This window comes from Nicotiana sylvestris, chromosome 6 (assembly GCF_000393655.2).
Source record: "Nicotiana sylvestris chromosome 6, ASM39365v2, whole genome shotgun sequence".
Taxonomy (NCBI): domain Eukaryota; kingdom Viridiplantae; phylum Streptophyta; class Magnoliopsida; order Solanales; family Solanaceae; genus Nicotiana; species Nicotiana sylvestris.
This window is the reverse complement of record NC_091062.1, coordinates 210,792,509-210,815,441: the sequence shown is the minus strand read 5'-3', so window position 1 is coordinate 210,815,441 and position 22,933 is coordinate 210,792,509. Positions and strand designations below refer to the sequence as shown.

The following is a 22,933-nucleotide window of genomic DNA, read 5'->3' as shown; positions in this document are numbered from 1 at the left end:
TTAGTGTCCACAACTGGGACCTGATCCTGAACTGGGGCAGCTGATGGATCTGCAGGTGCTGCCCTAGCTGCTCTGCCTCTACCACGGCCTCGGCCGCGTCCTCGGCCTCTGGTGGCCCCAGCTGGTGGTACTGGTGGTCGTCCATCCTGCCCGGTAGCACATGTCCTCACCATCTGTGACAGAATAGAATAATAGAAGTTTAGTACTCGGATCAATAGATTCGCACGACAAGAATTTCAAGAATATGAAGTTTTTCCTAAAGGTTCTACAACCTCTTGATGATAAATACAGATGTCTCCATACCGATCCACGAGACTCTACTAAACCGACTCATGACTCGTGAGACCTATGTAATCTAGGCTTTGATACCAACTTTTCACGACCCCAAATACCAGTCATGATGGCGCCTATCACATTACTAGGCAAGCCAACCCAAATACTTAATCACAACCCTTTTTCCTTTCAATAAGCCATTTTCTAACACAGTTTTAAATACCAAATTTCCATAATAAGTGGTTAAAAACAACAAAATATAAGTGTAAGTCAAATAAACATGAAACTACACAGCCCCAAACATCTAGTGTCACGAGTCTAGAGCCTCTACTACAAAACTGATTGTCTGATATAACATAAGTCTAGAAAATGCGAAAAGGAACGAGATAAGAAGGAGAAAACAGGGATGCGGATGCCATGCAACTACCTTGAAATCTCCGGCAACCTTTGGATCAGTTGAGGACCCTCACTCTGCCACTCGGGCACCTGGATCTGCACACAAGGTGCAGGGAGTAATGTGAGTATGCCAACTCAGTAAGTAACTAAAGTAAATAAGGTCTGAAAGCAGTGACGAGCAGTTAAAAATCATATAATTGAATAAACAACAGGATAACGGGTCAACTTCACAGTTTAAAACCAGTTTCATCGTAAAATCATTAATTTCAGTTTAAACACTTGAAATTATATACTTAGCAATTTTCCAACAGAGGCTTATTTTAAAAGAAGAGTGAAATAAGTGAAAACATCATAATTGGGACCCTTGGGCAAGGTATCACTCAGAACATGGCCTCTCGGGCAGCCTCTCAGTCACTCGTGACTCACTCTCGTCACCTAGTATTTACTCTCAGCACTCAGGCTCATTAACATCTCATAATAATAGAAATCACAGTAACTGTTGTTCATGCATCCCGATCCATAATTTATAGTTGACTACGCTCACTAGGGGTGTACAGACTCCGGAGGGGCTCCTACAGCCCAAGCGTCATATCGCTGCGGTGCGCATCCCGATCTAATATATATTGATGCGGCGTGCAACCCGATCCATATAAGTATCGCTGCGGAGTGCAGCCCGATCAATAACTCACACATATATAAATATCCTTACCATTAGATTCTCAACCTCTCTCAGTCATTAACCTTACAGCCTCTCGGGAAAAACAGTAAAAATTAGGGAACTCAGTCCAAATCGTCCTCACATTTAGAAGTGGAGTGATAAAACCAGTTTTAAAAATTTAAACAGGTAAAACATGACTGAGGATATGCTTTCAACAAGTAAAATGAAGAAAAACAGTAAAAATACCCCTAAGGGTCTCAACAGGTCGGCACAGGGCCCCAAACATGGCATACAACCCATAATATAGTATAAATGACTAAAGTACGGAATAATATAAGATTCCAAATCAAATACGCGGCTTAATAATCGCTACGAGACGGACCAAGTCATAATCCCTGCTGGTGCACGCTGATAACGCCCAACTATGCCTTTAAAAAGACAAAGCGGTCGCTGTAAATATAATTCAGTTTTAAGTCCGGAATCAAATCATCAGGGAACTAACTTATCTATTACACTTTTCGTCAATGTTATTATCAACTCAATCAATTTCTAGATGCAAGATTTTTGATCAATAAAGACTGGGTTCTTTTGTTTAACTACTTCACTACTATTAAAAATAACAATAAGCTAAAAGAAAGATAATTCAATGGTAAAAAGATCTAGGGCAGTGATTTCCCCAATTGCTAGTTTAGGTCTTGACTCTTCCGCTATAATCTCGTCGTAATACTCTATGAGGATTAAGAGTTATGGGCTATCGTAATTATCTCTCGATCAACTATAATAATTTACTAGAGCATTCTCTCGAACTACTCTAGCTGACTGTGGTTATGAAACTCTAAATTATCCCACCAAAGTTTTGTTATCTCTAAACCCACTTTTAAGTTCAAGTAATGAATCTCTTCAATTACCCAAAAGTGGTGTTGTTCAACAGCTATCTAACGTAATATTCTTTCTCAAGCAATATAAGGCAATTAGACACAATTAATCAAGGGCCCATTCAATTAATCACCATACAAAACATAGTTGAACAATCATATCGTAAATCCGGCTCGATTATAACAACTTGAGTCAAGACTTCAACCAACAATTGGTTCCATCAACCCTAGATAAGTGTTTAGCTACTCAAAACAAAATAAGAGAGAACTACTAAATTATTCATAATATAAAATTACAAGAATTAAAAGGATATAGAAAAACTCTAATGTTTGGTTGATCTTCTCACACTTGTTCTTCCTCCAAAAGTAGTCTAAAATTAGCTTCCTCCTTCAGTTGGGCGAGTTTCTAAAGCTTATAAGGGTTTTACAAAAGTTTCCCCGAAATTACACTTTGGTCCACAACTTCCAGCAGAGTGAACAGTTCACCGCGGTCGCGGTCGCGGTCGCGGCCAACCGCGGTAAACGCTGAGCTTTCTGTATCCCTTTATTAATCAGCCGCGTTTCACCGCGGTGGCCTTCATGCCTAGACCATTTATTCTTCTTTGTGTTCGGGTACTTCTCGAGTGGGCATTTTGCTTCACATTATCGCCTCCAAAACACTCCATGTTGCTTCCTCTCATATAGTATTCCCTGCTAAATAAAAGAACACTATTTAGAGCATTTTGTTGGCAATTTATCTATAAAACAACAACAAAGTATGGTCATATTAAGGTTTAAATATCAACTATATAGCCTACTATCAACACCCCACACTTAAATCATTGCTAGTCCTCGAGCAATCCACCACACTCCATCAAGATTTCTTCCCTAAGCTTCTCTTTTAACAACTAACACCATGAACATTTTACAAAAAAAATTGCACCTAGTAGTGAACAACCTTTACTCCAAGAGTCAAATCTTTTGTACCATGCACATCCGCACTTACTCAAACTACTCTATACAAGAGTCAAGACTTCCCTTCCCTTTGTGAATCACATGCCCTCACATCATACAAGAGAGTATTTCCACATATAACTACAATTAAAACAAGTAGGAACTGAGATAGACAGAATTCGCTCACTCTCAGAAAGAACGTTCACATGCCACAAAGATGCACCATAGGCTTGCCCGTAGTGTAATACTTTACTAATTGAGCTCATTCAGTCTAAGATCAATAGGACTTTACTTGGTTGTAATGTAGGCTAAGGGACAGGTAGGATATATTTAGGTATAGTGACTAACCTCCCTAAGCACTTTTTAATACAATTACATTAACTCAAAGATCATAGTTGTGTCAACCAACACTCCACCTCATTTGTTTAAAACATCCCCTTCCATTAGGTACAATTTATACAAGCCACCACTTCTCAACCATTGTCAATATTATATATATATATATATATATATTTTTCGTGGTGCTTTTCCTTTTACGCTTCAACTTCTACCTCTTTTCTCTATCTCAATTGTTCCACTCAAAAACCAAACCACCACCCCACACTTTTTCTTTTGCATATTTTCATTATCGTTCAAGTGCTTATTGGGAGGTAAAAAGGTTCAAACAATCAGCTATTCAAACAATTGGGTAAGGTTTGCAATGTAGTTGCCAAAGAATTAGGCTTATAGGCTCAACGGGGTTAACTAAGATGTATTGCATTCAGGTGGGTCACTTTATATATCTGGCTCAACAAAGAATGCCTATATCACTTCTAAAACTGAAAGATCTACTATTTCGCTTTGCACACACACATGGAAAATTCTAGGCATCAAATATGAAACATGGAACACAGTAAAACTCACCCACACATGGCATATGACTTACTCTGGATTGAGTTATCAAGACATTCTCTTTTGAGTGTTCAAGTTAGATGCAAACGTACAATTTTAAGGCACTCTAACAGGATTTAACCAATGAAGCTAGGTGTTGGACTCTAGTGTCTATCGTGTTCAGGTACTCCTAACCTAAAACTAAGAAGATCAAAAACAAAACTACCTATACCCGGTTCAAGCTAAACCTTGGAAAAGAACCGTGGCCCAAAGAAAAACCAAGGGGGAGTTACTACACTACCTAAAAAAATCTTTTTGGTCTTTTCTCTAGACTACTTCCCTCAAGAAAATTGTCTAACGGATCCGTCATCAGGAAGAGTCTCCATATTCCACTTTTTTCCGACTTAGTCCCTCAAAAACCCCGCCGAAAGAGATTTGTCGTCGGGACAAGTCATTTACTATTTAAGCTTTCCTAATGAACTATTACTCTACACCAGAACAATCAAAGCAAGACAAAACAAGCAACATCAAACAGTCAATTATTGCAATTACAAACATACAATGAAGTATCCCTACCCCACACTTAAAATGAAGACATGTCCCTATGGCTCAAAATTAAAAGAACAGTGAGGTTAAGGAACTTCCCTGAAGGCTCACTCCTGATCGGAGACAGTGTCTGGGTTCACGTTGCATGCACGTCCCAACGCTCTCAACCAGCCCAAGAATTTCTTCTCCGATTTCACTTGCCTCTCGGTCACCGCATCAACACGGACACCCAAATCAGTGATTGAGGTACGCAACCTAGCCATATCCTACTCTAAAGCTGTCATACAGGTGCTCCGGCGTGGCTGTGATGGGCCTACCACATCAACTCTCGGAGGAGGGTGAATCTCAGCTACCTCAACATCATCATCATCAGCCAAATCATCATCAGAGTCATCAACATTCACCACCGGCTCTCATCAAATTCCAATTTTTCTCGCCCGGAATGGGGATTTTAGTAGCAATCTCCCATTAACCCGAGAGTCTTTAGGGACTCGAGCAATACAGCATAGCCGGGTGATCAGCGAAGGGAAGTAGTGGCCCTTGGTTAGCTCAGGTGATCGAATGAACATCTCGTCATGAATGAGCCGGGCCACATCAAAATCAGTATGGGACATAAAACAGTGGATTGTGGATACCTGTGGTAGATTAACATTTATCGTGTTGCTGGATGGCAACAATCGACTGTTGACAATGGTGAACCAACACTTGGCCTCCCAATTCAGACAGTGGAAGTTGAGAGTAATCATGTGCTAGATCCATAGGCGTTCTCCATCCGGCACACAGATAGTTCAAGAAGAGTGCCCCACAAGGCCCATGTTCCGTTAAAAGTACGATAAGGATCAAAGTCACCCCAAAACACAGGCAGCCTGTATACCCTGCGGATGGTGTCAAGGGATGTATTTACCGGGGTATTGTGCACCATCACAACCCCATTATCATGTTCTGGCAGGTTTGCATAGAACTCCCTTGCTAACTGAACATTAGCCTCCTCCGGTACCTCGAAGAAGATGTCCAGCTGACACCGCTGTAGCTCATTCAACATATTAGGGCATTCCACCTCCAAAGCCATTCGATCAATGTGTACCTTTGGTTGTAGCTTCTTGGCTGCTTTCTGGTTGTACCTATTCTCCGCTGCGCTGGAGACAAACCGAGTGCTATCGAACTGAGGTGCACTAGCTTGGCTCTTAGATCGTGAGGAGCTTCCCAGTCCACTGATGGAGGGTCCGGTGTTTCATCTCTTCCTGGAGGAGCTCACTGTACATGTCATACAACGAAACGCCTATTAGTAAGTTCGCAAAATATGTGACTATGGATGGTTACTCAGACTTCACCATACCCATGTCATAATAGCTCCTTATATCCCCATTAGGGCAATTACCCAAACACCTTATGAGCAAGGCACTACCTAGCCACATCTAGCCCTCATGGGTACATCCAAATTTTACCCCAATCAAGTATACTACCACACCACACACCTCACACTTACGTCATTCAATCACCCACCAATAACACCATTCAAACATGCAATTCGCAGCCCCTTCACCAAGCAAACTTTAAAATTAAATAGAAAAGCCAAAACAAGAAGAAAAGGAGTATACCAACAATTACATCTCAACACAACTTAAAATTACATAAACTACAACACAATACAACACAATGCCAAAAAAAGAGAGAGAAGAGTTAAGACCTTACCGTAAAGGGGGAAGGAGGAGAGTAATTGGAGATGGGGGTGGTGTGAGTGAAGGAGAAGAAGAAGAAAAAGAGAGGAATTGGGGAGGTTAGGGTTTAGAGAGAGAGAGAAATTGGGAATATGTGGGAGGGGTCGTGTTTTGAGTTTAAGAGGGGGGTTTTGGGTTGTAAAATTAAAAGAGGAAGAAAAGAATGAAGAAAAACGGAAAAAAAATTAAAATTACCTGGACCGACCGCGGTCCACCGCGTCCGCGGTGGGTTTTAAAATCTGAGGCAGAAAGTTTACGCCTCACCGCGGTTTACCGCGGTCCACTGCGGTCGCGGTGGGAAGAAAATTTTGAGGCAGAATGTTTGCCTTCTGTGGTCGCGGTGCTGTTTTTTTTTGTAAGTTACATGAACAGCTAATCAACACACTCTTGGGTTGCCTCCCACACAGCGCCTGATTTAACGTCGCGGCACGATACAAACATTTGATCATCACTCCTCATCCGCATACTGGGGTCTCCCAAAGTGCTTACCACTCTATCCCATTTTTCCTCAGACATGCCAAGGTAATGTTTCAACCTTTGCCCATTTACAGTGAACTTGTTTGTCCCGTCTTCTGATTCAATCTCTACAGCTCCACTCAAGAACAATTGCACCACTCTGAAGGGTCCTGGCCATCGGGACTTTAACTTACCTGGGAACAATCTCAATCTCGAGTTGTATAACAACACTAGATCTCTCGGGTTGAAGTTTCTATCCAAGATGTGCTTATCATGCATTAATTTCATCCTTTCTTTGTATAATCTAGCACTCTCAAAGGCCTGGAACCTGAATTCATCGAGCTCATGTAATCCTGTGACTCTATTAGTGCTTGTTGTCTCCATGTCTAAGTTCAACTGCCTCAATGCCCAAAGTGCTTTATGCTCTAGCTCAACTGGGAGGTAGCATGCCTTACCAAATACCAACCTATACGGTGACATCCCAATTGGGGTTTTGAAGGTTGTGCGGTATGCCCACAATGCATCATCCAATTTCTTTGCCCAGTCAGTCCTTGTTGCATTCACTGTTTTTATGAGGACAATTTTAATCTCCCTATTGGACACTTCAACTTGCCCTCTCGATTGCGGGTGGTACGGGATGGTCACTTTATGACGAACTCCATATTTTTCCAACAGCCGTTCAAATGCTCTATTGTAGAAATGGGTTCTTCCATCACTGAGTATAGCTCTTGGGGTACCAAAACGCGTGAAAATGTTCTTCTTTAGAAAGCCTAGTACTCCCTTAGCATCATTGGTCGGAAGAGCCACTGCTTCGACCCACTTGGAGACATAGTCAACTGCTACCAATATGTATTTGTTACCATACGAGCTGACAAATGGCCCCATGAAGTCAATCCCCCACATGTCAAAAATCTACCCCTCTTGAATTGTAGTCATTGGCATTTCGTGTATACGAGATATGTTGCCAGCTCTTTGGCATTCATCGCAGCTTTTAACCCAAGCATGGGCATCCTTGAACAGAGTAGGCAAGTACAAGCCTGACTTCAACACCTTAGCTGCTGTCTGAATCCCTCCAAAGTGTCCACCATATGGTGAAGCATGACAAGCCTGCAAAACAGAATGTTGATCTTTCTCGGGGATACACCTCCGGATCATGTTATCTACACATATTTTAAACAATAGAGGTTCATCCCAATAATAATGTCGACAATCACGAAAGAACTTTTTCTTTTGAATAGAGGAGAGTTCATAAGGTACAATACCACTTGCTAAACAATTAGCAATATCAACATACCAAGGTGCCTCCTCCATTGTCATTGCCAGTAATTGTTCATCCGAGAATGTCTCTATTATATCCTCAACCTCTACCTTCTTTTCAGCTCCTTCCAACCTTGAGAAGTGGTCAGCTACTTGGTTCTCTGTCCCTTTCCGGTCCCGTATTTCCAGATCAAATTCTTGTAACAGAAGAACCCAGCGAATCAAGCATGGCTTTGACTCCTTCTTTTCTATCATGTATCTAATTGATGCATGGTCAGTGTAAACAATAACTTTCGAGCCAATCAAATATGACCTGAATTATCGAATGCAAAAACAGCAGTCAACATCTCCTTTTACGTCACAGTGTAATTGAGTTGTGCACCGCTCAACGTTTTGCTTGCATAATAAATTGGGTGCATCAGTTTACCCTGTCGCTGCCCCAAGACTGCTCCTATGGCGTAGTCACTGGCGTCGCACATGAGCTCAAATGGTTGCTCCCAGTTAGGTGCAACAATGATGGGTGCAGTGACCAATCTTTTCTTCAGTTCCTCAAATGCCAACCTGCATTCAAAAGAAAACACAAATGGGTGATCCTTTTCAAGGAATTTGCATAATGGGTTAGCAATTTTGGAGAAATCTTTGATGAATTGCCTGTAGAACCCGGCGTGCCCAAGGAAACTTCTCACCGCATTGACCAAAGTGCGCGATGGTAGTTTTTCAATCACGTCAACCTTGGCATGGTCGACCTCAATTCCCTTACTGGACACTCGATGTCCCAGGACTATCCCTTCCTGTACCATAAAATGGCATTTTTCCTAGTTCAACACTAAATTTGTCTCCACACATCTTTTAAGCACTCTTCTTCAGTTGTGAAGACAGTCCTCGAATGAATACCCCACCATGGAGAAATCATCCATAAAGACCTCCATAATATCCTCCAATATGTCTGTGAAAATGGCTAACATGCACCGTTGAAATGTTGTCGGTGCATTGCAAAACCCAAAAGGCATTCTCCGAAAGGCGAAGATGCCATATGGACAAGTGAAGGATGTTTTCTCTCTTTTTTCAGAGGCTATTGATATCTGATTGTACCCCGAATAACCATCCAAGAAATAAAAGTGCGAGCACCCGGCCAGCCTGTCCAACATTTGGTCAATGAAAGGCAAGGGGAAGTGGTCTTTCCGGGTAGCTGTGTTCAATTTTCGATAATCCATGCAAATTCGCCATCCCGTGATTGTACGAGTTGAGATCAACTCATTGTTATCGTTTTGCACAATAGTCATTCCCCCCTTTTTCGGCACACATTGGACATGACTGGCCCAATTGCTATCAGAGATGGGGAAGATGATTCCCGCATCTAACCATTTGATCACTTCCTTCTTTACCACCTCCTTTATGTTCGGGTTCAACCTTCGTTGATGTTCTCTGGAAGGTTCGTGCCTTTATTCCAAGAGAATCTTGTGCATACAGAAGGCTGGGATGATACCCTTTATGTCTCTCATGGTCCAGCCAATGGCAGTCTTGCTTTCCTGTAGTACCTGTAAGAGTTGTTCTACCTGCACATCTAATAAACCAGATGATATAATAATAGGCAACGTAGAATCGGGGCCTAAGAAAACATACCTGAGGTGAGCTGGGAGTGGCTTCAGCTCCAACTTGGGTGGTTCCTCTACCGATGGTTTTGTTGGAGGTGTAGCCCTTTTTTCTAACTCAAGGGACTCGAACTGAGGTTCCCTTTTCCAGAATCCTGGGCCTTCAAGTGCCATGACCTACTCAGCCAACCCTTTACTATCCATTTCTTCTAAATTAATCAGACATGCCTCCAATGGATCTTTAGCAGTCAGGGCCACATCATCTTCTTGAAGGATCACATCCACTGCCTCCACTAGAGAGCAATTCGCATATTTACTGGGTCTCCTCATAGATTGCTGAACATTGAATGACTTCTTCATCATTCAGTCTCATTTTTAATTCCCCAGTCTCACAATTGATCAGAGCTCTCCCAGTGGCCAAAATTGGCGTACCTAAAATGATAGGTATCTCCTCATCTACCTGACAATCTAGAATAACAAAGTCTGCAGGGAACACAAATTTCTCCACTTGCACTAATACATCATCAAGAATCCCCATATGTCTTTTTACCGTGCGGTCAGCCAGCTGCAGCAGCATCAAAGTCGGTCTAGCTCTGCCAATGCTCAGTTTGGTATATACAGCCAAAGGCATCAAATTTATACTGGCTTCCAAATCACATAATGCCTTTGCAAAGGCGTAACTCCCAATCGTGCACAGAATAGTGAAGCTACTTGGGTCGGACATCTTTTGAGCCATCGGTTTGGTCACTACCGCGCTGCAGGTCTGCGTCAGAGTTACTGTGGATAGAACCTAAAAATCAAACTTCCGTGACATTAGGTCTTTCATCATTTTTGCATAACCTGGATTCTCCCTCAAGGCATCTATCAAAGGAATATTCAACTGAATTTGACGCAGCATCTCCATGAATTTCTTGTATTGATCTTCCTTCTTTTGTTTTACCAATCTCTGAGGGAATAGTACAGTTATCACCCTTTGTGCACTGGTTGCTGGATTCTCTTTGTTGGGGTTCTATGGCACATGAGGCACCACCTGTTCTGTAGCTTGTTCATTTACCTTAGCCTTACCCTTTTCAACTTGACCCTGTTCAACTACCACTTCAGTCAGATTTGTTGGTTCATCTACCTCTAGTGGAATTGGCGTGGCTGGTATAGTCTCCTTGCTGGCTTGTGCAACCTCCTACTCTTTGTCTAAATCTCTCTCATTCCGAAGACTTACTGCCATTAGCTGATTCAGGTTTTGCTCCTTGGGGTTAATATTTGTATCCGCTGGCAATATTCCCTGGGGGCGATTATTTAAAGCCATAGACAACTGCCCCAACTGAGTTTCGATGTTCTTTATAGCTGAATCATGTACTGCTAACTTTTCTTGCATCTTACCGTTTGTCCCAATGAGTTGTTGGAGCATCCTCCCGATCTCTACCATGTTGTTATCTTGCTGCTGAGGAGGTGGCTGATATGTTAAATGTTGTTGGTTCTGTTGTGGGTAGCCTTGTTGTCTCGGGTGGTATGGCACCATTTGGCCTTGAGCTTGCATGCCCCCAGGTTGAGGCATGTTGGGTCTGTATTGCTGATTTGGGGTTGGTCTCCATTGTTGTCCTCCTTGTCTCTGACCCCCAAAGTTGTTAACATAATTCATATCTTCCCTTGCCCCTTGATTTTCACCTTATCTGCTCCATGAACACACATATGACTGATTAACACAGGGTGTACACAGTCCTTCATTTGTCGTGTCAAAAATATTCACCTGTTTAGTACCCATATCATCTATCTTCTTTGTAAAAATACTCATATGGGTTAGAAGTGTGGCCATGTTCTCCGCCTGCGAATTATTTGGGTCAAGGGGAACTGAATGCACTATGGGTGACAGTGTTGTACCTCTAGTCATCCATCCCAAATTCTGGGACATCTTGTCAAGAAGGACCTTGCACTCGGTGAATGTCTTACTCAAAAATGCACCTCCAGCTGAAGCATCCACATTAGCTTTTAGATTGTCAGCTAATCCCATGTAGAATCTCTGGCCAAGCATCTGGTCTGGAATGCCATGGTGAGGACACTTCACCAGCATCCCTTTAAATATTTCCCAAGTTTCTTGCAAGGTCTCAGTCGGTTGCTGCTTGTACTGCAATATCTCATCAATCTGCCTTGCAGTCTTGTTGGGTGGGTAGAACTTATTCAAAAACTGCTTTACTAATTCCTCCCATGTGACAATGGAATTGATTGGGAGTGAATTTAGCCAAGTCAAAGCTTCCCTAGTCACAGAGAACGGGAACAGTAATAACTTGATAGCTTCTGGGGTCATATTTGGCTGCCTTTGAGTCACACAAATTGATAGAAAATTTTTCAAATGTTGCTGAGGGTCTTCAATGTGTGACCTGGAGAACAATCCCTTATTTTGCAGGAGATGCAGTATGTTGGTGGTGATCTGGAATGTCTCCGCTTGTATTGCGGGTACAACTATGGCAGTTGACAGGTTGTCAGTTGTGGGTTGAGTGTTGCGACCTAAACACTCACGCAAGTGTACACGATCGACAAGTAATATAGTAATAAGTAAAGTATCGTTCCCACAAGGACTTGTGATTAACTTATCAACTTATGCAAAACTCAAACAATTATCGATTTAAGCTAATTCTTTACAAAATGCATAAATAACCAACTTAAAACTTAACTGGTAATTTAACAATAATACTACACAAAGTTACTACACAACTTATACAATTTTCTTTTAATAATTAATAAGAGAGATATTCCGGGGTCATGGGCTTACTAGAGATCATGCTACGCTTTTAGCTTAAAGATAATTTATTGAATTATCTAGGTTATTGATTATAGGGTTAATAATACCCATAAGAATCTGTCAATTTCTTATGCGCCTATTCAAGTTAAATTAATACCTATATTTCTATGGTATTAATATTAACTCAAATGCATTTACAAATCCTATTTCTCAACCAAGCAAGGCAATTAAGTATAGTTCTATCTTAATTGCGAATCTTTCACCCGATGCCCAGGATCCGGATGTTGCTCTATTTGATTCTATATGCAATCAAGAATTTCCTTTTTCAAGTTTAACTCAAGATTCGTAAATAGTATTTCACTGTTAGCTACGCAGTAAAATAATTAATAGCAAAATCAAATAAACAACCCATAATGATAAATTTAAGATCATCAATTTAAGCTTCAAACAACATAATCATCTAACACCCATAACCCCAGAATACTTGAGTTTTTAGCTACTCGTAATTATACAAATATCAACAATAAAAGTCTTAAACATAATATAAGTAAATACAAGAAGAAAGTTTAGAAAAACTCTTTAAGTTCTTGCTTCAAGATTGTAATCCTATTCTTTTCTTCACTTCAAGATTGAGTCTCTCTTCACTTTCTCTCTCTAAAATTATTACTTCCTCTCCTAATCTGATCTTCACAATAATGGAGTTGTTGCTTTATGTAAATTGAGTGGGATTAAGAAGGAATTCCAATTTTACCCCTAAATAACATTTCTCCGGATCGGTAGTGCACGAACTATTGTGCGAACTACAAAGTTCGCGCACTACTTCGCACAGTATTCTGCCTCTGTTCCTTATACGCGCGAACTACTGCGTGAACTTTGTAGTTCGTGCGATACCTCGCGCGCCTCTGAAGCTTGATTTTGTCCATTTTTGTCCGTCTAGTCCTTGCGCACACTCGACTCCTAGGGGTTGTTCTTGCTCATAAATCATCCCAATATCCTCTTGAAAGCATCATTTAGGCTTCTCATCCTGCAAGGTATACATATCACAATTAGAGCCTGTTTTTCCATCAATTAACAATAATATGACATCGGAATATAATCAAGCAGAAGCATAAACAATAGCTAAATCACCTAGATTTCGCCTATTATCATTGAGCCCAATCATAAAGTGCAGCTTCTGGCAGAAGAGGTGCCACCACTCTAACATTTGGGTCAGCTTGCTCATCCCTGATGTTTCCGTTGATGTTCTCTACGTCACCCATGTCAAAGTCAAGCTGATGTGGTTGTTGTGATTGTTGGATCCTCCTATTAGCACGGTTTAATGCCCTAAATGTTTTCTCGGGGTTTGAAATTCCTTCAAGCAGTTCTCCAGTCCTCGAAGAATTTCTAGGCATACACCTGAATTCCACAAGAGTTCAAACGTTAGAATTTCAATGAAATTTTTTTAACACCTTTGAAATTTGATTTGAACTAATAATTTTTAACACTACTTCTAAGTTATAATAAGTAACACCGTTAGTTCCTCGGCAACGGCGCCAAAATTTGATAACGCCCAACTATGCCTTTTAAAAGACAAAGCGGTCGCTGCAAATATAATCCGGTTTTAAGTCCGGAATCAAATCCTCAAGGAACTAACTTATCTATTACACTTTTCGACAATGTTATTATCAACTCAATCAATTTCTAGATGCAAGATTTTTGATCAATAAAGACTGGGTTCTTTTATTTAACTACTTCACTACTATTAAAAATAACAATAAGCTAAAACAAAGATAATTCAATGGTAAAAAGATCTAGGGCAGTGATTTCCCCAATTGCTAGTTTAGGTCTTGACTCTTCCGCTATAATCTCGTCGTAATACTCTATGAGGATTAAGAGTTATGGGCTATCGTAATTATCTCTCGATCAACTACAATAATTTACTAGAGCATTCTCTCGAACTACTCTAGCTGACTGTGGTTATGAAACTCTAAATTATCCCACCAAAGTTTTGTTATCTCTAAACCTACTTTTAAGTTCAAGTAATGAATCTCTTCAATTACCCAAAAGTGGTGTTGTTCAACAGCTATCTAACGTAATATTCTTTCTCAAGCAATATAAGGTAATTAGACACAATTAATCAAGGGCCCATTCAATTAATCACCATACAAAACATAGTTGAACAATCATATCGTAAATCCGGCTCGATTATAACAACTTGAGTCAAGACTTCAACCAACAATTGGTTCCATCAACCCTAGATAAGTGTTTAGCTACTCATACCAAAATAAGATAGAACTACTAAATTATTCATAATATAAAATTGCAAGAACTAAAAGGAGATAGAAAAACTCTAATGTTTGGTTGATCTTCTCACACTTGCTCTTCCTCCAAAAGTAGTCAAAAATTAGCTTCCTCCTTCAGTTGGGCAAGTTTCTAAAGCTTATAAGGGTTTTACAAAAGTTTTCCCTAAATTACACTTTGGTCCACAACTTCCAGCGGAGTGAACAGTTCACCGCGGTCGACCGCGGTAAACGCTGAGCTTTCTATCTCCCTTCATTAATCTGTCACGGTTCGCCACGGTGCCACCGCGGTTGCGGTGGCCTTCTTGCCTAGACCATTTATGCTTCTTTGTGTTCGGGTACTTCTCGAGTGGGCGTTTTTCTTCACATTATTGCCTCCAAAACACTCCATGTTGCTTCTTCTCATATAATATTCCCTGCTAAACAAAAGAACACTATTTAGAGCATTTTATTGGAAATTTATCTATAAAACAACAATAAAGTATGGTCATATTAAGGTGTAAATATCAACTATATAGCCTACTATCACACGCCCACACACTCATCACCTAGCATGTGCGTCACCGCATTTATCAAAACAAGTCAAATACCGGGGTTTTGTACCCTCGGTTCCAGATTTATAATGGTTACTTACCTCAAACCGGTGTAAATACTACTCCGCGATGCCTTCACCTCTCGAATCGGGCTCCACTCGCGTTGAATCTATCCAAAATCAGAATCACAACGTCAAAATATGCTAAGGGAACGAAGCCCAAGCAAAAATAATCAAATAATGCCAAAAATCCCGAAATTGGCCAAACCTGCCCCCCGGGCCCACGTCTCGAAAAAATTCACATCAACAGAATCCTTATCCTCCCATTAGTCCATACATACCAAGAATACTGAAATCGGAGTCCAAATGGTCCCTCAAATTCTCATTTTAAAGTCTCTTAATCTCAAGCCCTAATTCCTCAATTTTAGGCTTAGATTCTATGATTTATTAGGTAGATTTCACAATAGAATCAAGTTTTAAGTCCAAAATTCTTACCTCCAAGTGATTCCCCTTGAATCACTCTTCAATCTCCTTCAAATAGCTCTAAAAACGACCAACAATGGAAGAAATAAACCCCACATTCGCGGACAAGACGACCTTTTAAACCTTCTGCCTAGGCCTAAAATCCTTCTTCGCGAACGCGGTCAAAGCCTCGCGTTCGCGAAGCACAAATTAACTTGACCAATTTTTTCTCTTTTGCGATCGCGACCTCCCCATCACGAACGCGATGTTTTGCTCAGACCAACCTTCGCGATCGTATTCCGCCTCTTGCGAACGCGATGAACAAATTCTCCCCTGAAGCTCAGCTTCTCATTCCTTCTATGCGAACGTGACAACACCCCCGAACGCGATGCACAGCTGCCCGGCCCTTTGCGAACGCGGAGCCTCCCTCGCAAACGCGAAGGCTAAATTTCCAGCTTCCTTAACTAACCCTTCGCGAACGCGAAGGTCATTTTTCTACAGCACTGACCTGCAATTTTCTGCAGGTTCCAACTTCATGGAATGGCCCGATTGACCACCCGAGGCTCCCTGGACCTCAACCAAAGGCACCAACATATCCCAAAACCTTATTCAAACTTGTACCAATCTTCAAAATACCTCAAATAACATCAAATCGACCAAAACACATCGGATTCAAGCCTAAGTTTCCAAAAACTTGTAAATTCCACTTTTGATCAATAACCGACCAAACCACGTCTGAATGACCTGAAATTTTGCACACGTCCCAAATGACACAACGGAACTTTTGCAACTCTGAGAATTCCATTCCGACCCCTATATCAAAATCTCACCTATCAGCCGGAAATCGCCAAAAATCCGATTTCGCCAATTCAAGCATAAATCTACTCCGAACCTCCAAAACTCATTCTGATCACGCTCCTAAGTCCCAAATCACCTCCCGAAACTAACCGAACCATCGGAACTCACATCCGATCCCTCTAACATACAAGTCAATATCTAGTTGACTTTTTCAACCTAAACTCACTCTAAAGAGACTAAGTGTCTCAAACCTTAATGACCAAATCCTTTCCAAACTCGATTCGATCGACCCGATATCACATAACTCGGATAGACAAAGCATAAAGAAGCAGAAATGGGGGAAACAGAGCGATAATTCATGAGACGACTGGTCGGGTCGTCACACTACATTTACGAGATACAATACTTATTAATTTAATAGCTCAGTATTAGCTAGTAACTATTTACAAATAATTAGTTATCATGGTATTGTATGGTGAATTATGTATCACTTTATTAACTTATTGAAATTTAAAAAATGATGCTAGAGAATCATATTGAAATTGTGAATTATGTTTTTATATTAATTCTCTTTCAAATAAAAATTAAAGCATATTAAATAAAAGGAGTATTTTAAGAAAACTATCAAATTATAATATCGAAATTCTTTCAAGATTCATTACTCATTAAGAGATACATATAAGATTTCGTATCGAATACACTACTTTTGATGTTTGAGTTGTAATGACGTTGCAGCTAATTTGCATATTATGATATATGTCATACTTTTCGTATTATTCATAGTTGAATTATACTTTGTAAATATTTTAAATAGATTATTTGTTATAATTTTGTGAATTTAATGTAATTTTTATAATTATTTTTTATTTTATATTATTTTAAAAATTTTAAATTTAGTAAAATTTAAAGATTTGTGGGACTTACGCCCCATGTCTTAGGGCTTACGCCTCGCCTCGTCAGAAGTTATAGTCACCACGATAGCAAAGTCACAGAAAATATTACCCTATTAATTAAAGTTTAATGACTTTATTATTAAAGTGGGTAATGATCAATCACTCTAACATAATCCCCCCCAAAAAAACCACTAATTCTGTGACTTAGTTGTTATAAAGAGTAACTTTACCCCCTTATAAGTGAAATCGTTGTGAATATAGTTAGCAACAATATTCCCTTGAGATGTTACTGTAAAATTTAATCGGAAATATTCCTATACTATAATTACTTATCTTACTTTAGCTGATCAGCGTATATCATAAATGGTCTTTCCGCTCTCCCAAGGTAAGGGTAAGATTGTGTAAATCCTACCCTCCTCAGACCGCACTTGTAGGAATCCACTTGATTGTTACGTTGTTGATTGTTGTTGTATAATCAGTGGCGAATTTACATGGACACTTGTAGGCAATTATAAAAATATTTAGATAAATATTGAGTGAGAACCCACAACTAAACTCCTTTTTCCTTTTCATTTGAATTTTTTATCGGCGAGCACCCATAACTTTAAAATTTTGGATCCGCCACTATGTATAATTACTGATATATAGCGAGTCTTCTTTAGATTGTCGTAGGTGTAGTGGCTGCAGTTTGGGATGATAGATTAAGGGCATGTCCTCGGGTGGGGCAGAGTGTGGGGTCGGGGTTAGGGGGGTGAGACGAGAGGTAGGGGAGGTAAAGGGGGCAAGGGAGCCTATAAGTTGAGAATCGGGTCATGGAACATAGGTTCACTAACGAGTAAGTCTATAGAGTTGACAAAGATCTTTCAGAAGAGGAAGATTAATATAGCATGTGTCCAGGAGACTAGGTGGGTTGGATCGAGGGCGAAAAATGTGTACGCGCATTAGTGCGGATGGGTATAGGTTCATTAGTGCGTACGCGCCACAAGCGGGCTTGGATGAGGAGATTAAAAGGCGCTTTTGGGAGAGGTTGGATGACGTCGTTCATAGTATTCCGCCTTCCGAGAGGTTATTCATAGGAGGAGATTTCAATGGTCATATTGGGTCGTCGACAGGTGGTTATACTGAGGTGCATGGAGGCTTTGGTTTCGGGGAGCGGAACGAAGGGGGCACTTTGCTGTTGGACTTTGCCAAGGCATTCGATCTAGTGATTGCGAACTCATGTTTTCCGAAGCGGGAAGAGCACTTGGTTACTTACCAAAGTTCGGTGGCGAAGACTCAGATTGACTATCTCATCCTCAGGAGATGCGACAGAAGGTTGTGCGAGGACTGCAAAGTTATCCCAGGAGAGACCCTTGTGACGCAGCATAGGCTTTTGGTGATGGACATTGGTATTAGGATAAAGAGGAAGAAGAGGTCAATACGAGGACGCCCGAGGATTAGGTGGGGCGCTTTAACTAAGGATAAAGCTTAGGATTTGGAAGGAAGGTTATCGGCAATGGGAGCTTGGAGAAGTAGTAGGGACGCAAACACTATGTGGTCGACGACGGCGAACTGTATAAGGAAGGCGGCGAGAGAGGTGTTAGGGACATCTTCGGGCCGCACCGGTGGCCACAAAGGAGACTGGTGGTGGAATGTAGTTGTCCAAGGTAAAGTGGAAGCAAATAAGGCGGCTTACCTACGGTTAGTAGGGAGCACTGGTGAGGAGGAGAAGAGAGCGAACAATGAGAGGTATAAGGTAGCTAGGAAGGAGGCGAAGATGGCAGTGACGGAGGCTAGGACGGCAGCTTTTGCTCGTCTGTATGAGGAACTAGGGAACAAAGGCGGGGAGAAGAAGTTATTCCGAATTGATAAGATGAGAGAGAGGACGGCTCGGGATCTGGACCAAGTGAGGTGCATAAAAGATGATGACGGCAAAGTTTTGATGGGGGATGACCAGATTAAGAGGAAATGGCAGACCTACTTTCATAAACTCCTAAATGAAGAAGGGGATCAAGATATTTTACTAGGTGAATTGAGGAATGTCGACAGTCCCCATGAATTAAGTTATTGTAGGGACATTGAGGTTGATGAGGTCATGGAGGCAATGCATAAGATGAGAAAGGGCAGAGCTACCAGGCCAGACGAAATTCCGGTTGAACTTTAGAGGTGTGTGGGAAGAGCAGGCTTAGAATGGCTTACTGGGTTATTTAATGTTATATTCAAGACTAATAGGATGTCTGAAGAGTGGAGGTGGAGTACAATGGTTCCATTGTATAAAAACAAAGGCGATATCCAGAGCTGGAACAACTATAGGGGTATCAAATTACTGAGTCATACCATGAAAGTCTGGGAGAGAGTGGTAGAAATGAGAGTGCGAAAGACGGTGTCTATTTCAGACAACCAGTTCGGGTTCATGCCGGGGCGATCTACCACAGAAATTATCCACCTTATTAGAAGGATGGTGGAACAATACAGGGATAAGAAGAAGGATCTCCACATGATGTTTATTGATCTAGAGAAAGCGTACGACAGAGTTCCTAGGGAGGTCTTATGGAGCTGCTTAGAGGTTAAAGGGGTCACGGCGGCCTACATTAGGGTTATTAAAGATAAGTATGATGGAGCTAAGACTCGGGTTAGGACAGTAGGAGGCGACTCCGAGCACTTTCCGGTTGTTACGGGGTTACACCAAGGGTCTGCGTTCAGCCCTTTCCTATTTGCCCTGGTGATGGATGCACTAACTCATCATATTCAAGGAGATGTGTCATGGTGCATGCTATTTGCTGATGACATAGTTCTAATTGATGAGACACGAGGCGGCGTCAACGAGAGGCTAGAGGTTTGGAGACAAGCCCCTGAGTATAAAGGCTTCAGGTTGAGCAGGACGAAGACGGAATACCTCGAGTGCAAATTTGGGGCCGAGCCGACGGAAACGAGAGTGGAAGTGAGGCTTGACTCTTAAGTCATTCCTAAGAGGAGTAGTTTCAAGTACCTTGGGTCAGTTATTCAGGGGATCGGGAAGATCGACGAGGATGTCACACACCGTATAGGGGTGGGGTGGATGAAGTGGAGATTAGCTTCGGGAGTCCTGTGTGACAAGAAAGTGTCAACGTTACTAAAAGATAAGTTTTATAGAGCGGTAGTTAGGCCTGCCATGTTGTATGGGACCGAGTGTTGGCCGGTTAAGAACTCACACATCCAGAAGATGAAAGTAGCAGAGATGAGGATGTTGAGGTGGATGTGCGTGCATACAAGGATGGATAAGATTAAGAATGAAGATATTCGAGAGAAGGTGGGCGTGTCCCCCATGGAGGATAAGATGCGGGAAGCAAGACTCAGATGGTTCAGGCACATTCAGAGGAGGAGCACTGAGGCACCGGTGAGGAGGTGTGAACGACTGATTGTGGTGGGCACGAGGAGAGGTAGAGGGAGACCTAAAAAGTATTGGCGAGAGGTGATCAGGCAAGACATGGCGCGACTTAGGATTACTGAGGACATGGCCCTTGACAGGGAATTGTGGAGGTCGAGCATTAAGGTTGTAGGCTAGGGGGAAGTTGTGAGTATTTCTACAGCGCACTAGAGTGAGACTAACCAGTTAGGAATTAGTCTTACGATGCCACTAGTCAGCTAATGACGCAGGGCTTTATCTGCTGGATATTATTATATCTTCCATCTTTTTCGTACTTCCTATATTTCTTATATTGCTGGTATTTTTATTTTATGTTATGTTATGTTATTTTATGTCATTTTATTATGAGTCTATTGATAGTACTAATATATCGTCTCTTGCCGTTGTGTTGAGCCGAGGGTCTCCTGGAAACAGCCTCTCTGCCCCTCGGGGTAGGGGTAAGGTCTGCGTACATATTACCCTTCCCAAACCCTACTTTGGGATTATACTGGGTTGTTGTTGTTGTTGTGCCGTAACTCCATGGGTAAAACAGTTTATATTGCACAACTGGAGTGACGAAGACTGTGTGAAGTTACTGAAGAAATGCAGAGAATCAATTCCAAATAAAGAGAAGGGAGGGAAAGTGATAGTCATAGACATAGTAATGGAGGATTATTCGAGCAATAATATTATTAATGAGCAGCTTGTTCAAGTACAGCATTTCATGGACGTTGCCATGAGGATTACTCACGGTGCCAAAGAGAGAACTAAGACGGAATGGGAAAAGCTTTTCCTAGATGCTGGTTTTAGTGAATATAAAATAACAACCAATCTTGGCTTTAGGTCTCTAATTGGAATCTATCCTTAGACAGCATATGGTTTATGGATCATATCTTTACGGCTTGTTTGGATGGTTGTTACCTATTGTATTGTATCATATTATGTTATTACTTTAAATATAATGTTTATTTTGATTGTTACTTAAATTTTATTGTATCGTATCATTAAATTTGTCGTTACGTAATGACGAAATGTGCCACTTTATGTAACGACCAATTTGGTGTGGTCGCGTCATTTCCTTGTATTTTTCTCTCAATCTCACCCTTCATTATTATTAAATAATTTTATTTTATTATTTACTCTAACTTTTTAAATAATTAAATAATTATTATTATTATTAAAGAACTCAGACACCCAGAAGATGAAAGTAGCAGAGATGAGGATGTTGAGGTGGATGTGCGGGCATACAAGGATGGATAAGATTAGGAATGAAGATATTCGAGAGAAGGTGGGCGTGGCCCCCATGGAGGACAAGATGCGGGAAGTAAGACTCAGATGGTTCGGGCACATTCAGAGGAGGAGCACTGATGCACCGGTGAGGAGGTGTGAGCGACTGGCTGTAGTGGGCACGCGGAGAGGTAGAGGGCGACCTAAGAAGTATTGGGGAGAGGTGATCAGACAGGACATGGCGCGACTTAGGATTACTGAGGACATGGCCCTTGACAGGGAATTATGGAGGTCGAGCATTAAGGTTGTAGGTTAGGGGAAAGTTGTGAATATTTCTACAGCACAATAGAGTGAGACTAGCCAGTTAGGAGTTAGACTAAGAATGTCATTGGTCGTCTATTGATGCAGGGCTTTACCTGCTAGTTTTACTATACCAGCCATCTATTTCGTATTTCGTATTCTGTATTTCATATCTCTTATATTGCTGTTATTTTATTATGCATTTTTTATGGTACTAATATATCGGCTCCTGTTGATTTTTTTGAGCCGAGGGTCTCCTGGAAACAGCCTCTCTACCCTTCGGGGTAGGGGTAAGGTCTGCGTACATATTACCCTCCCCAGACCCCACTTGTGGGATTATACTGGGTCGCTGTTGTTGTTGTTGTTGTTGTTGTTACTCTACCTTTTTATATACCGTATCATAATTTTTCTTTGTAATATTGCAAGTTTATTCATCATATTACTAGTGCACAATACCATGAAACGACGGCAAAACAACACAATTCATCCGAACATTGTATTCATCAAACGATACAGTACAATACAATACAATACAATACAATACAATACAATATGATACGATACATTATGAAACAATATGTAACAATCATCCAAACAAACTATTAATTAACAAAATAAAATAAATCTTTGTCGCAGTTGCTTAACAGTCCATAGTTTCTTAATTATAAGTTGATTTTATGGGTGTATTTGGTTTGAAAGAAGCACACTTTTCGGAATTGTGTATTTTCACTGTTGTTGTGGGTGTATTTTTATTGATTCAGAAATGTATT

At 41.1% G+C, this 22,933-nt stretch overlaps 1 pseudogene; it reads left to right on the top strand.

Annotated features, from left to right (window-relative positions):
* The window catches only part of LOC104240458 (myricetin 7/4'-O-methyltransferase 2-like), a 53,352-nt pseudogene extending 31,848 nt beyond the window's left edge, over window positions 1–21,504 (top strand).
* The last annotated feature ends 1,429 nt before the right edge of the window (window positions 21,505–22,933 follow it).